Source organism: Hemicordylus capensis, chromosome 5, assembly GCF_027244095.1.
Source record: "Hemicordylus capensis ecotype Gifberg chromosome 5, rHemCap1.1.pri, whole genome shotgun sequence".
Taxonomy (NCBI): domain Eukaryota; kingdom Metazoa; phylum Chordata; class Lepidosauria; order Squamata; family Cordylidae; genus Hemicordylus; species Hemicordylus capensis.
In genome coordinates, this window is record NC_069661.1 from 160,172,305 (window position 1) to 160,188,577 (window position 16,273).

Here is a 16,273-nt window from a genome sequence, read left to right on the forward strand (position 1 = left end):
ATTAAGCAAATTATGCATGTAACCTTATTCAATTATTATTTAATCCACTAGCAGCCAGCTGGGACAGGCCTCAGTTGGGATGGTTAAGAAGATTATGCAAGACATTTTAGTCAAGTGCTTTGTGCTGGTATTAAAACTACTCATAACAACAGAAAATACAATTTGTTCTGCCCATGTACCAGGATGCCACATTATGCGAAGAAATCGAACGACTAGATTTCATGCAGATTAAGTGCTATGATTTTGAATGGAAGAAGATGGTAGAAGATAGCTAAGTGAGATAAATGATATCAAGGTCACGTCAAATCCAAATCCCTACTCTTTGGAGCTGGAAAAGTGGAATGTTCCTGTGTGTTTCACCTTCTCTATATAAAAAGGGCATGGGCTGGCATACAGATACAGCAGAATGAAGTGACGGCGTTCTGGGGTTGGTAGCATGGACTGTATCATTTCAAACTGGGAGTGAGACAAAAAAGAACATTTTCTTAAAATGTTACACTATAAAAACTTGCTTGCAAATAGGAAACTGGCACAGAAGGAATAGGCTAGGTTACAACCTTCCTCACTTATGTTCTAGGGTTCTTTTTCATATCTGCAGGGAATTTTCTACATAGAAAAATGATTTTAGAAGGCACCCTTGCCCACAGTCAGAAGTGGCACAACCTACGCTACCACCTCCAAATTACACACTCTCATTGCGTTGCATGTGCCTAAATTTGTAACAGAAACAAAAGTTGTATATCTCGCCACAAGTGAAAACTGTATTTTCCATCCAAAATTAATTCTGTGGGGATTTCCTCCAGGTCAAAGACAATTGTGTAGGCCAATCGTGTAGGAATAGTGATGTCCATGTACTGAACAGTTTTGAAATTTCTGTCATAACCATGTTTACTAGGAAGTGAGACTGTCTAAGTTCAGTGCTATTTACTCTCTAGTAAGTAAGGAGTCAACCTTCTAGCTGAAACAGAAAAAATCAGTTTAATTTTTGCACATTGGTTACAGTTATACATATGAAGGAGGATTCTGAGAATGGTTTCGTATCATTGGTGGTACAAAAAGGCTATGTACAAGAGCACCCCTATCTAGGTTAGGGAGGCCCTACCTGGGTAGGGCTGCTTGTATGCAGCACCAAGATCACAGGAACATAGGAAGCTGCCATATACTGAGTCAGACCATTGGTCCATCCAGCTCAATATTGTCTACACAGACTGGCCGAGGCTTCTCCAAGGTTTCAGGCAAGAATCTCCTGGAGATGCCAGGGAGGGAACCTTGAACCTAGCTGCTCTTCCCAGTGCTGCTCCATCCCCTAAGGGGAATATCTTACAGTGCTCACACGTCTAGTCTCCCTTTCATATGCAACCAGGGCAGACCCTGATTAGCTAAGGCGACAATTCATGCTTGCTACCACAAGACCAGCTCTCCTCCCAATCCCAGGATCAAGACTGATCCTGGTGCTACCTCCCCCACAAGCCCAGGTTTTGTACCCAGGCTTTTACCTGGGTTAAAGGATGCAAGCTCACCTTTTACCCCAGGTCTGGGCCCAAGCACATATAGAATCAAGTGCCTATAGTGCCCTACTCCTAGGGGAATCCCCCAAGGCACCCAACTCATTGAGCAGTGCCTTGTGGGATATTCGGAGGCCACATCAAGTCCCAGCCTCAAGCAATCAGCATTGCATGGATCATCTGGGTGTGCAGTGGCACACCAAAGATTTGATAGAGGATCATCTGGGGAGAAGGTAGGTGAAACCCTGCCTCCACCCCACCCACCCACCGCCCTCCCTGCCCCAGAGAGGATTGTTAGAATAGGCTTAAAGAGGGGTTTTTTTAAGGGGCATTGTGGAAAGATGGGAGTAAAAAAAAACCCCAAAGTGTCAACTGACAACATATTCCAACATAAAACAACGCTTTCTAGTAGGGTGAATTTGCATGTGAAGCAGAAGCATGGAAAGACGGTAGACTTCCATTCCTTTTCCCTGCTTCTGGATGTGATTCCTTCACTGGATGTGCAAAAGCAGAATTTATCTAGCTTCTCTACTGAGATGAACTGCATCTACACAAGGAAACAGAGATGAACTGCATCTGTAGAACGAACTGCATCTACATAAGGATCAGAGAGCACCTCTGCATCTATTAATCAGGCAGACTTGCAGATTGCCCCTTTGCACAAGGTTCTAGAAGTATGGGAGGAAACCACGACACACTCCTCCTCTACTACCATTGTTAAGTGATTAGAATGTATTGCCTTGAAATATTCAACCACAGTGGGCCCTTGTACTGTTTGTATCTGACATTTGCAAAACCCAGACAAATTCTTGGGGAGAGAGAGAGAGAGAAGCTCTGCTAGGTACTAAGTAAAGGTGTCATCATGCTACAGTTTAAATGCCAATGAAAGAGAAAATACAAACATGGTGTCACATGAGAAAATACAAAGGAATGTATTTTCTGCCACTATGAATATAAGAAACCACCTATCTAAGAAGCATTTAACATGCAAACATGTGGAAATAAAGGATCAGGCAATGGAAACTAAATTTGGCTAAACCAACGTCCACTTTTTGATAGGATTGGATAGGAAAGGAAAAGATCTAAACTATTATTCTAAACAGTTGATGAACAGTTTTTCCAGGGCTTGAACTGATACCATGGTCTGAGGCTTGGGGCCTAGCCTAATGAGTTTCCTGGGACTATATGTCCTCAGGCCTCAACGTCCTCGACAAACACATTAGACGCTTCAGGAATAAACAACAGCAGCCCCTATGACTGGTAGCTGGTATAAAGTCTCTAGCCTGGCCAGGCCTGAAGCAGTCTGTCTTTGCCAGCTCATTAGAGCAATATCCTGCATCTTCTATGCTCCCCTTCAAGCACTGACCACAGAGATTCTGAGCTAGACAACATGTCCTCCAAGGATAGAGTTACGTGTGCCTGGCCCTGAAAGACTAACAAGAAAGTAGTTGGTTCTTCTTCTATCCCATATAACAGTGCAAAATTTAAGCCTAGTCTCCTGTTCATTGAGAGCAGGAATCTATCAGTCTTGCATGTAGAACATAAGAACAGACCTGCTGGATCAGGCCCAAGGCCCATCTAGTCCAGCATCTTGTTTTGCACAGTGGCCCACCAGATGCCTGGTGGAAGCCACAGGCAGGAGTTGAGAGCATGCCCTCTTTCCTGCTGTTGCTCCCCTGCAACTGGTACTCAGAGGCATCCTGCCTTTGAGGCTGGAGGTGGCCTATAGCCCTCCAACTAGTAGCCAATGATAGACCTCTCCTCCATGAAGTTATCCAAACCCCTCTTAAAGCCATCCAGGTTGTTGGCTGTCACCAGAAAAAGCATTGCTTTGCCTTTGAGTGTTTAAATTCTCCTCAATGAAACTCTCCTAAGTTCAGAGTTGAGGAACAATTGAGTAGAACTTAAAGACCCAAAAATAAGGATGAAAGACTAATAGATTCCTGCTCTCAGTGAACAGTAGAATAACCTAAATTCTGCACCTCACTATGGTTAATTCCACAGAAATGAAACTTAACCAAGTACAGAGTTAAGGAATCATTTCCACAGAGTTTCAGCAGTGGGATGAGCAGGAGAATGTCACAGAGAGCAATGTGTGACAGATACATTACTGGAAAACTACAAGGAATACTACAAAAAAAAGTTCCTGAAATTAAATGTTATCAAGTTCTCCTTTACTGGTTTCTCTTTCACTGGTTTAAAGTGACACAAGGCAAAACTCAAGAAAGCAGAACAAAATATTTTGACAGGATTTCAGATACCTGTAGACTAAAATGCAAGAGTTGCAGGTGTTCAAACAGAGCAGATGGTACTTCCTTATTGACTTATAAAACAACCTGCTTATTCAAGGAGGCTCAGCAAAGGCTGTAGCAGTAATTTATTCGCTCTGCATTTGCTTTTATATAAACAATGTCAGCTTCTTCAGAAATGCTTATAATTCTGCCTTTTACAAAATAACTCTCCTGGATGAATCATTTGGTCATTTGCAGTTTTCCTATCACCTTCATCTTATTCAATAGTGCCACTGAAACATTTATGGGTCTTTATTTATAGGATTACCAGTAGGGAATTAGAGGCCAAAATAATGCATCTCTCCTGCAACAAAGACTTGGACTCAGAATGTATGGGAAGATGTACTATCATAGAGGGCTTTCTATGAGAAGGCTATGAACTGAGACTAGGGACGACAGCAACAGTTCCACTAACATTGTTGAGGTGGTGCTTCCCTCATTCCCAGTCCCTATACAGCATCATGGTGTCAAGAACGTACTGTACCACACTGGTGCTATGGCAATGTATACATTGGAAGAGGTAGCTAGGCTCTGCTGGATACTCAGTTTCAGAAATAATAAATAATGTCACCAAATTAAAAATTCAGAATTCTAATGTTAGCAGTGATCGTGGCTAAACTCCTGTGTTACAACCCACAACTTACAGTATTTATACCACAACAAGGGCTAAATAGAACCATCAAAGCTACTTGTAGTATCTGGATACAATCCTTAAACCTGGAGTATTGTAGACCCATTTCCCCCCCCTTCAGATGCCCACACTGGTGTCTACTGAGTTCTGTGGGGCCAATAAGAGAACTCCAGGTGATGTAGCCATAACCTTCTGTCTATAAGAAGACAGAACTCTGTCCTGGTATATCTTATGTACACCACACCTCACTAGCACAACAGTAGTTGTGAGCCATATATCCTGTCACGTATGGCTATTGGACTAGTTATGGAGAGAGATGTCAATGCCCCTGAAATGGAAGCAAATGACAAGTACACAGCTGGCCACTAATGCGACTTCAGAGCAAGCAGGCAAAGGTTCAGAGACAGAGGCAGGTGTGGTCTAATACAGGTTAGCACTGCAGTGCACAGGATTTCTCCTTCCTCTGCCTGCAAGCTGCCTCAGTGGCACAAGTAGTAGGGTGCCTGAGCCATGATCCCAACATTCACAGTTTGGCACCACCAGCACCTTACAGGATACACTTGGGGAAAGGTGAGATATGAGGAGCAAAACTGTACTGACAAGAAGGTGGGATGTCATACGAGAAAGAAGGGATGCAGTGGCCCCCAGTGAGGTGGGGAAGAAAGCAGTTAAGTGAATGCCCCTGATGATTGACAGCTAAAAGGAAGAGGAGTCACATGACCTTGCTATAAGGCATATGCCGAATGCAGCAGAGATTCCGTGGGCCACACAGAATCATCCAGCCCCACTGAATAGTCAGCAGTGGCCCATATGACAATGGCTTGACAGCATCATCCATCTTTACTGGGCACTGCGGGTTGAGGCATTAGCTGCCAACTCTCCAACAGATGTTTGCCACTCATGGGACTCTGCAGTCTTTAGGTTGCTGAACCACAATGGCACCAGTTCATCTGCCTCCACTGGGTTGCCATGGGGCTTAAGAACAAGGTAGTTAAGGTTTTATAGGAATCCCAGTTGCATATATATAAACTAAATGTCTATAATCTTAAATGTAGGTTAGTGATTACTCCCGTTGTTTTTATCATCCCGTTTCCTATGGCAATTGGCTTATCTTGAAAAAGCACCTACCCATAATAAAAATATTTGGGTTTGGTGTAAATGAAATAGACTGTGCTGTGTGAATTCATGCCTCCTGTGATATTTCCATTTAGCTGGAGCAAAACAGGCTGCAACTCTCAACTGCGAAATGTCAGGAAATACATTACTTTTCATTTTCAGCCTCCAGGAGAAATATGAACTTTCAATGGGTATCTTGTAAACAAATGATATTCTGACGGAATAATTCATTATTCTTTGGGCAAACTGATCTTCACAACAGCACTGGCACCTTTGCTTTTATGAAGCTCAGCATTATTTCATTCTACTCAGCCACGTTGAATAGGCTAAATGAAATATATATTGTTGTGTCAACCGGTCCAGATTGGCTGCTGACACTGCTTGACAAGAAGAAACAAAAATTCCCATTTCTAAAGCAGGGAGAGGACTTTTTATTTTATAGCGCCTGAAAAGCAACCCACAAATTAATCTTCCATCTTATGAGGGGGAAAGTCAGTACATCCAATTGACTACAGCCCTTTAGCTCTCTTATTTATCTCTCTTTTTAAAAAAACTGTAATTCCACAGCATCATTATAAAAGTATTTAGATAGTGTGTCTATTAAGATTGCAAGATTTAATTGGGATCATGGTAGATTAATCAACCAAGGCTTTGGTTGATTAATTACTGGGGATCAATTTTAATTGGGACTAAATTAGATGTGACAGCAGTAGTTCCATTTGACTGAATGTAGAACTGTCCCAATCACACAGTCAGAGAGGGCAGATCTATTTTTCAAAGCAAAAGGCTGCACGAGTAAGGACTCCAGCCTTCTCCTCCATCGCTGGCTTACCTCCTCATAGCTTTTACCTAAGTGCTTTCCCTCCACATCCAAATTCCAATAGTGGCAGCCACTTTGGTGGGGTAAAATGTCCATCAGAGAGATGAGGTAAAGGGAGACAGGAGGACAATTGCCTTGGTGCAGCATGGACTACTGTTGATTCAGCACCCATGTATTTGCACTGTGCTGGCTGCGGCATCCCGATCTCCTCTGGTGTTCCTGGCACCTAAGGTAAGGATAGGAATTGCCCTCTCCTCTTGATCACCACATAATGACTGCCAGTAGCTCACCATTGGGTTCAAACAAGATCCCTCTTTAGGGAGCCAGCTTACTGTGGACACTGTACCCAGGTATAGCATCCACAGAAGTGCTCTGTGATCTTAACTGCCATGCAGCTGCACTCTGTATCCACATCCCACACAAAGGGGACAGTGTTTATCTGAAGAGACAGGGGATCTCTACTGGGACCAGTGCTCTTTAACTTGTCCATAAATGATCTACAGTAGAAGTTGGGGTAAGCAGTGAAGTGGCCTAATTTGAAGTTGACACTAAACTATTTAGGGAAGTGAAATCCAAAAACGATTTTGAGGAGCTTCTCTCCAAACTGGGGGAGTGGGTGACAAAATGGCAAATGCAGTTCAGTGTAAGCAAGTGTAAAGTGATAAATACTGGGGCAAAAAAACCCAGCTTCACATATACGCTCACGGGGTCTGTGCTGTCAGTGACTGACCAGGAGAAAGATCATTGAAACTGTCAACTCAGTGTGTGGCAGCTGTAAACAAGGCAAAGACCCCTGCTAACTTGGCAAAGAGGCACCTTTTAATGTGGTAATTCTCTTGATTTAGCAGGGGGAGAGTAAGCTATCCACCCCCAGCACAGTACCTCTAGTGGCTGGTGTCTATCTTATGTTTCTTTTTAGATTGTGAGCCCTTTGGGGACAGGAATCCATCTTATTTATTTGTTATTTCTCTGTGTAAACCGCCCTGAGCCATTTTTGGAAGGGCGGTATAGAAATCAAATAAATAAATAAATAAATAAATAAATAAATAAATAATAATAATAATAATAATAAATCCATGCAAGGGATCATCAGGGAGGAGATTGATAATAAAAAATGCTAATATTATAATGCCCTTATACAAATCTATGGTGCAGCCACATTTGGAGTACTGTGTGCAGTTCTGGTCACAGTATCTTATGAAGGACATTGTAGAACTGGAAAAGGTGCAGAAGAGGGCAACAAAGATGATCAGGGGCCTGGAGCACCTTCCTTCCTTCTTTATTATTTTATTTTATAATTTTATTTTATTTTAACACATTTATATACTGCCCACTACCAAAGTCTGTAGGTGGTTTACAACAAATACTGCACGGAATAGAGAGAGTAGACACAGAAAAATTTTTCTACCTCACTCACAACACTAGAACCAGGGATCATCCCAGGAAAATGAAGCCAGGAATTTTAGGATCAACAAAAGGAAGTACTATTTCACACAGCGTGTAATTAATCTATTGAATTCTTTGCCATGGGGTGTGGTGATGGCTACTAACTTGGATGTCTTTAAAAGGGGCTTAGACAATTTCATGAAGATATATCAATGGCTACTAGTCTGGGGGCTATAGGCCACTTCTAGGCTCAGAGGCATGGTGCCTCTAAAACCATTTGCAGGGGAGCAAGAGCAAGAGAGATGGCATGCCCTCTCACCTCTTCTGTGTTGGCTTCTCAGGGGCATCTGGTAGGCCACTGTGTGAAACAGGATGCTGGACTAGATAGGCCTTGGGCCTGATCCAGCATGGCTGTTCTTATGTTCTTAGTGGGGGCAAATTTTAAGAAGCATGCTTCTGTAAATGCTGTATACGATTACAGTATCCACAGTTAGTTGAATGCCTGGACAGGGCTTAGATGTGCCTTGCATCTTTTCCCTAGCATTAAAGAAGCCTCAGTAGAGAAAAGTGAGAGTTCAGGAAGATGAATGGCAGGAGATGAACTACTTGACCCTTTTCCCTCTAACCATTTTTCTGCTCAAAATCCTTACCTTCGATCGCTTTTCTCTATATAAAGGAATATAGGTATTGACTGGCTTTTTTATTCATTTAATCTTGTTTTAAATTGATTTATTTATTTATTTTAAGTTGAGAGCTGCTTTGAAAGCCATATACATATTCAAAAATATATGAATGTATCTATTCATATATGAATTATTTTTAAAATGAAAAATACACAAAATGTCCATGCATAGGGAGGGATGGGTGTTAAATCTCAACAGACTCCAATTCCCCTCCCAGGCTGGCCCTTGCAGGGATGGATGCACCATTGGGCCAACGGGTTCAAAGAACCCAGGCCGTGCCCAATCAGGGGCCGCGCCTCGTGGCCCCGACATGACCCCCGCGTCTGACATCAGATGTGGGGGTGCTGGTTTAGCTCCTGAGTGGGGGCGGCGCAGCCCCTTTGGGAGCTAAACTAAGGCTGTCGCTGCATTCGCAGAGCAGTCAGGAGCAACTCTTCCCTGCTAAGGCCGCGTGGCCCCTTCAGGACTTAAAAGACTGGTGCTGCATTCACAGTGCTTCCAGGAGCAGCTCTTCCCTGCAGGGAAGAGCGCCAGCCTTAGTTTATCTTCTGAAGTGGCCACGCAGCCCCTTTGGGTGTTGAACTCCAACTCCCAAACAGAGCCTCAAGGCTCCAGTCGGGAGCCAGACCACGCCCCCTGCATCTGACATCAGATGCAGGGGCGTGGCTAGCCCCTGCATCTAACGTCAGACGTGGGGGTGGGGTCAGCAGGGCCACCGCCACACATGGGCTGCCGGCAGTCAGGCTCCGCGCCGGGGCCCTTGTCATGTGCAGTCTGCAGCACACCGACAGGCTCAGCCTTCCTTCTCTTTCCTGGCTCCTAAGTTACTGAAGCATACATCAATGGCCCACCATGGAAGGGGCAGAGGCATATCCTGAACCCTGTGGCCAGTCCTTCCCATGTCCAGAGCTTTAGCTGTGTGGAGAAAGAGGATGCTCTCCATTAATTAGTTTAATGTTTCTCTTTGAACTTCACGGATTCAGGAGTATTGGTCACTAAAATCATGGCTGTTAACATGCACCTTCCTTAACAAGGAACATTTCCTATTACCGGAGAAACATTGTTTCAGCATCAGTTTAGTTTCTCAGAAGGAAAGCCCCAGCACCACCGAGCATGGAAACCAATTTACATTTCTATTACATTTGTCATGTGACCAAGAATATTTCCATAAGATTCCAAATTAATGACAGATTAATGAAGCAAGAGAGATCAATTTCCCTGCTTATTACTTCTCCCCGCTCCTGACATTGCATGACTATGCAAATACAGGTACTCTGCCTTCCGCCCTATGCAATTATTCATGAATGCAAACTCCTATCTCTTTTATTTAAGAACTTACTGTGGCAGCCATGTTCTTTTATGCCAGTGAACAGCTTTTGCATTACAGTTTGTTTAGGAGAGCTTTTTCCACCTCAGCAGGGTAAGATCAGCATTGACATTTATCATGAGGCATTGAAAAAAGGAGGACAGCAGGAATGCAACCTTAATGTTGCTAGCAGTTTTTGATTTCCATCTTCCCATTCTCAGAGCTCCTGCCGATATTATCACACTAACTCCAATATTACCATAAAATATTGAAAATACCATATGGATACCATTTGTGAATGCTTGCTGAGATTTTTTTATGTGTGTGAAAAATGTGGTTCTCACACCATAAATATTTATAACTTTCTATGAAATAGCATAGAAATTAACTGTGAAAAACAGAACTTTCTCAAAACATTAAGAACAACATCGCCTAGAATTTAGTTAAGTAAAGGAATGCAGGGTTTCCACAGGAAATGGTTGAAACATAAGTCTGTTTCTCCCTGTGATGGTAAACTTCATTGAGCTTTGTTACACATACAGCTAACCATATAAACAGATAGATTTTCGGTTATGCCTGGATTCCAGAGGATGTTGATCCTCATCGTAAATCTGGGGCCAAACTTCTCTGAAATCCAAGTATAACCTGGAATCTATAGTTGCCTTCGCACATAACAACAAACTGTGGGTCCAGGAGACCCGCAGTTTGCCACCATTTCCCTTGCTGCAGACCCAGACGACCCCTATCTGCAGATTGAGAGATGCAAGAGGGAGGAACTGGCTGAATGGGCTTGCTCCTTTGCATGAAGGAAAGCTGCGGCAGCCAATTGAGAAGGAGTGGGGGACCTTCCCACCAGCATGCCCTCTAATCTTTTACATCTGTGTGCAGAATGATTTTTGTTCTGGATGGAAGTATCAAGAGAGTGTGCACGCATGGACATTCAGGATAGGACCTTCCTGATTCAACTTGAGCAGGAACTAAAATTAACTAAGCAGACATTATTTTATTATTTATTTATTTATTTAATTGTTTAATTTATATACCGCCCTTCCAAAATGGCTCAGGGCGGTTTACAATTAAAATAACTTATAAAACACTGAAAAGCTAAAACAAATTAAAAGCAATAAAACAACTAACAATTTAAAAACATTTTAAAACAAAAATTAAACATTGTCCCCAGACCCCAGCTCAAGAAAACAGGTAGACTTAGTATAGAAGAAAAGGGCCACAACTTTGTTAACTATTACACAAAGCATGGCAGACTGGAACACCAGGTGATTAATCACCCTTAGAGAACAGTGCAGGCCAATAGAAGCAGGTCAGAACTCTGAAATCCTACCCAGCGCCCTACTGGGCGACACACCCTGGCTCGGGAATGGGCAGGTACACTCCACCCAATTCCTTCAAAGCCGACCCCCCCTTCTGTAAGAGAGGGTCTGGATACTTCTAGGCATTCGTCCACCCCGGACCGCACAGCCCAAGGTTAGAGAAGTCCTGAAGCAGGGTTCATGACAATCATTCTCCCCATGCCGCACAGGCTACAAAGGAGCAATTAACCAATCACCCCTTTTACATATCCAAGGGTGCTCACCGATGTTCTAACCCTCAAATTACCACCCCGCCCGCACTGTTCCTGCCATTGTGGCTGACCTAACTCTAACTACGCACCCAGGACACAGAACGGAGTAGGCAGGGAAAAACCCAACAGTGGCCAATGTGTTGGGAGCAAAAAATTCCTACTCGGCCCCTTCAGGCAGCCAGTCGCTAGACCCGCTCTGTACCGGGGTGGGGGAGGGGAGAGCTCCTTCTCCTGTGGTTGCCTGGTCCCAACTGAAGAGAGAATGAAGAATGAATGAAGAATGGGGCGGGGATCGGCCAATCCTGGCTGAAACCCCGCCCCTTGACCAAAAGGGTCAAACGGAACCCTTCCTGGTCTTCGTGCAGGACAGGCTGGGACAAACTCCCTCCCATCTGCACAAGGCCGGGGTGTGTGTGTGTGTGTTAAGTAATTAAAAACCCTAAATCAAATTAAAAATTAAAAAATATTTAAAAAATTATTTATTTATTTTTAAAAGCCCTGAAAGGCCAGGCCAAACAAATGTGTTTTAAGGGCCAAACAAATGTGTTTTAAGGGTTCATTACACAAGCTTATGAACATGTGCACGTGCACATGCCTTTGAGGGAATACTGCTTCTCACACTCATCTCTGGTTTTTACACGGTGCAGCTTCTGGACCTGAGGTTTTGGCAGCCAAACTCAAGTGGAACTGAAGGTTCAAATTCAGGTTTGGGGTCAAAAACTGACCGGTGATTTACAAAACTGTGGGTTCACGCATTTGGATGACCACAAACTTGAAACTCTGGCATTGTTGCCTCTAGTTCGGCCTTATGTCCCGAAAGCAGCCTACCTGTTTTGAGTGCCTTCCCTTTCAGAGATTTATTTGGATGCAGAAGTAGTTGTTTCCATAAGCATGTTCAGCAGCATGCACCACCACCAGGAATTATGGGGGGGAATTCCCAATCTTATTGGCATTGCTAGTTCTTGCTGTGCAGATTTCTGAGAGCATCTACAGAACCTTGGAGCTATGGAACTTACATTTCCTATGGTTCCTGGTGGCAATGGATGCTGCTTTACATGTTCACAGTGACATCTAGGCCCTAACAGAGGCCCCACCATGGGGCTGGCTACAAGTCCTCACCACCACTATTACATTAACTTTGAAGAATATGGGGAAAGTGGGAAAGTTTCTAAAGTGATCGACCCTGAACCCCATTCAAGTTCAGAGCAAGTCACAACTGTTTTCCAACTGGACATTCAGCAACCTAATCCAGTTCCCACAAATTATATCTGATGTAGACTGGGGGAGGATCTGTTCAACAAACTCAGATCCAGAGAATGCCTGCCCAGATCTGTGCTTAAATAATAGGCAACATGGTCCTCAGCTCACATGAGAAATAGTAAAAGAGACAGTCGCTTTGCTGCTGGGTAAGGAATGGGAATAGCTGCTCCATATTCCACTACATTTCAATGTCCTAAAATCAAAATTCATGACCTATAAGGCTGATCAAGATGAGATATCTACCCCGTTGTCATCCTATTGTTAGGGTATTTTTGTGTAGCCCCATAAATCATGATAAGATAGTAGGGATATGCAAATTGATTAGGGTACAAATCGATTTGTACCTGAATCTACCTGATTCAGGTTATTTGGAGACAAAACAAATCACCCCTATGGTCCATTGGCTAGATTTAGGTAGAAATCGAATCGTGCCTGATTCAATTCAAATTGATTCAAGATTCGGATTCCTCTTATTAATTCCCCCAAATTCCCAGCTTTCATTTTTTAAAAAAAACTAAGCTCTAGGCCTTGTAGAAGTGGAATTATGGAGCAAAATGTGTGGTCACTATTTTTCAAGTGTTTGGATTCTTTGGTGTATAATCATGCTGCTCGCCACTCTAATGAGTGGCACAGCTAGTTTGCCCCAGCCCCCTGCAAGAAGCACGAGGCACGATACAGCCTCACTGGCTGTGGCCCATGCGGGGGCAGAGCTTTGGCCATGCTACTCGGGCCAACAACGGCAGCCTCAGTCCGCTCTGAGAAGGCACCCGCCCTCCCTCCCTAAGGTACAATCTGGGCTCTAGCTGGTCGCCTTTTGGGGCCGGGCAGGATATTTTGGGCGCTCATCTGATTGGCCAGTGATGCACGTCCTTTTTTTGCCTGCTCCTGACTGTACCTGCTTTTAGTTAGCTAGCAAGGTTTCACCTTTCTTGGTCACAATTTTGGCAGGTGCAGTGCGGTTGGGAATAACACCGGAGGCTAGTGAGCACCTTCAGGTAAGCGTTTGGCTATAGATTGGACAGGGCAACTCTCAAGAGACTGCACGGCTCAGGGAGATCTGCCCTGGATCAATCTACTCTGTCAAACTAAGCTCCCTGGAATCGCTGAATGGCTACCGGGGGGTGCTGCTATGGCAGGCCTGGCACTAGGCTGGCTAGGATGGGCAGTAGTGATGTGCACCGGTCTGGATCCATCCGGACCGGCACAGCGGGGCGTCTATCTTTAAGGGCGGGGGGGTAGAACTTACCCCTCCCGCTGCTCTTCCCCCTCCGGTGCTGTAGTAATATCCGTAGTTTTCGGGGCGGCAGGGTCCTTCCCTGCCGCCCCGGTGCCCGTCGTTGCCCGGAACAAGCTTCCAATGTACTACGCATGCGCACGCTGTGGCGCACGCCGCATACGTCACACGCACGCATGTGTGTGACGTATGCGCCGTGTGCACACGGCGGTGCCGGGCGTGTGCGCCGCACGCATGCGTAGTACATTGAAAGCTTGTTCTGGGCAACGACAGGCACCGGGGCGGCAGGTAAGGACCCTGCCGCCCCGAAAACTACGGATATTACCGCAGCGCCAGAGGGGGAAGAGCGGTGGGAGGGGTAAGTTCTACCCCCCCGCCCTTAAAGATAGACGCCCCCCCCCCCCGCCGGACCACCGGACCAGTCCCTTCCCGAACCGGTTCGGAGGCCTCCAACATGGCCTCGGTTCGGGCACACCACTAATGGGCAGCCCCTGCTTTAGAGCATTGGGGCTGCCTGGAGCCAAGGTGTGTTACCCTATGCCATAGGCCAGTCATGCCCTGGTGGCGCATGCCTATAGATACTGCACTGTATGGGGTGGAGAGCCAATCTCTGCTCTTTAACGATGTGGTCTTTTAAGAAGTTTTAAATAAATAAATTGTGGCCCTTAGTTACACCAATACCTTTGTGTCTCGTGTCTTCTTGAGTGCTGGGCAATAACTTTCCTTCAATGGATCCCTGTGAGGATTCATTACACACCTTCATTTTGTCTATTCATTTTTACTGTGCCAACTACACCCGACTCCCACCCAGAAGGCAGTGGAGTACTACTCAGTATGTTCTACGATTTTTTTTAAGTGTTTAGGCTCTTTGGTGTCTAATAACCTTTCCTCATAATGAATCCCTGTGAGGGTTCATTACACACCAAAAAGTCTAAACATCTCAGACATTCCTAAACTATAAACGGAGTACCCAGTGGTTTGTGGGTTGGGGAGTAGTTGGAACAAGGGATGCCACTAATTCCCCACCCTCACCTGCAAAGCAGTGGAGTCAAAATGAACAGAAGAAATGAAGATGTGTAATGAAGACACCAAAGAATCTACAGTTCAAAAATACCTAAAAAATAAACTGAGTACCCCAGTGTGTGTGGGGGGGTGGGTGGGGGGGGGTTGTAGTTGACATATGGCAGACGACATTTGGCACTGTCCAATGATAGTCAAAATGAACAGAAGAAACGAAGGCATATAATGAATCCTCATAAGGATTCATTATGAGGAAAAGTTATTAGACACTAAAGATTCTAAAGATTTCAATATTCCTAAAAATTAAAATGAGTTCCCACTGCCTTGCGGGTGGGTGGGTGGGGTGTAGTTGGCACATGGCAGTTGACAGTTGGCACTGTCCAGTGACAGTCAAAATGAACAGAATAATTGAAGGTGTGCAATGAATCCTCATAGGGATTCATTATGAAGAGAGGTTATTATACACCAAAGAATCCAAACACGTGAAAAATAATGACTGCAAATTTTGCTCCTTAACTCCACTTCTACAAGGGCTAGAGCTTAATTTAAAAAAAAACAATTAAGCTGGAGAGCCATGTTAGGGTTAGGATATGGCAACTTCAAATCCCCATGGTTTCCTATGGTGGAAATGTTCAAAATCAGTAAAAACTAAAACAACTAATTAAAAATCTACCAAGTGTACCACTGCACCCAGGCTATGTAGAGGCCAATTGTGCAAGCACAGCAGCCTCCAAAATGGCTGCTGCACCGGAGGGGGGAGGCCTGAATGGTGATGGCATAAAGGGAGGCTGGTAGGGAGAAGGGGAACCTCTGTGGAACACACACACACACACACACGGGCCTCTAACAAGTCCCCCCAATGGGGTAAGTTTTTTTTTAAAAAAAATAATTTTTAATTTTAAAAGAAATGTTCATGAAACCCCTCCGGACCAGACCAGACTTGCGGGAGTTCAAGGGAGTGCCAGACCGAACTGGCCCAGTCCAGTTTGGGTCTGGTCTGGACTCTAACTGGACAGGACCTGCCGGTTTCATGCACACCCCTACATACCTGTTAAATGAAAAGGGACAAGTACTAGAAAGACTAAAAGAACATGTTGCAAGAGTGAGCAACAAGTTTGGGAGAAAGCCACAGATCTTCTGAAGATCTGATCTTCCATACTGATCTTCCGTACAGACAATGTTGGGAATGATTGTGAATACACTGGGAATTATGTCATAAGATTTCTAGAGGAGGGTAAGACTGTTCCTTATATTTCAAGGCAAATGGATTGGCGGAAAGAAAGAACCATATTCTTAAATTTTAATATTGGGTGTTAAATGTTTTTAATGTTTTTAATTTTTAAAATTGTTAATTGATTTAATGTTTTAAATGATTTTAATTGTAAACCGCCCAGAGACACAAGTTTTGGATGGTATAGAGATATTTTAAATAAAAATAATAA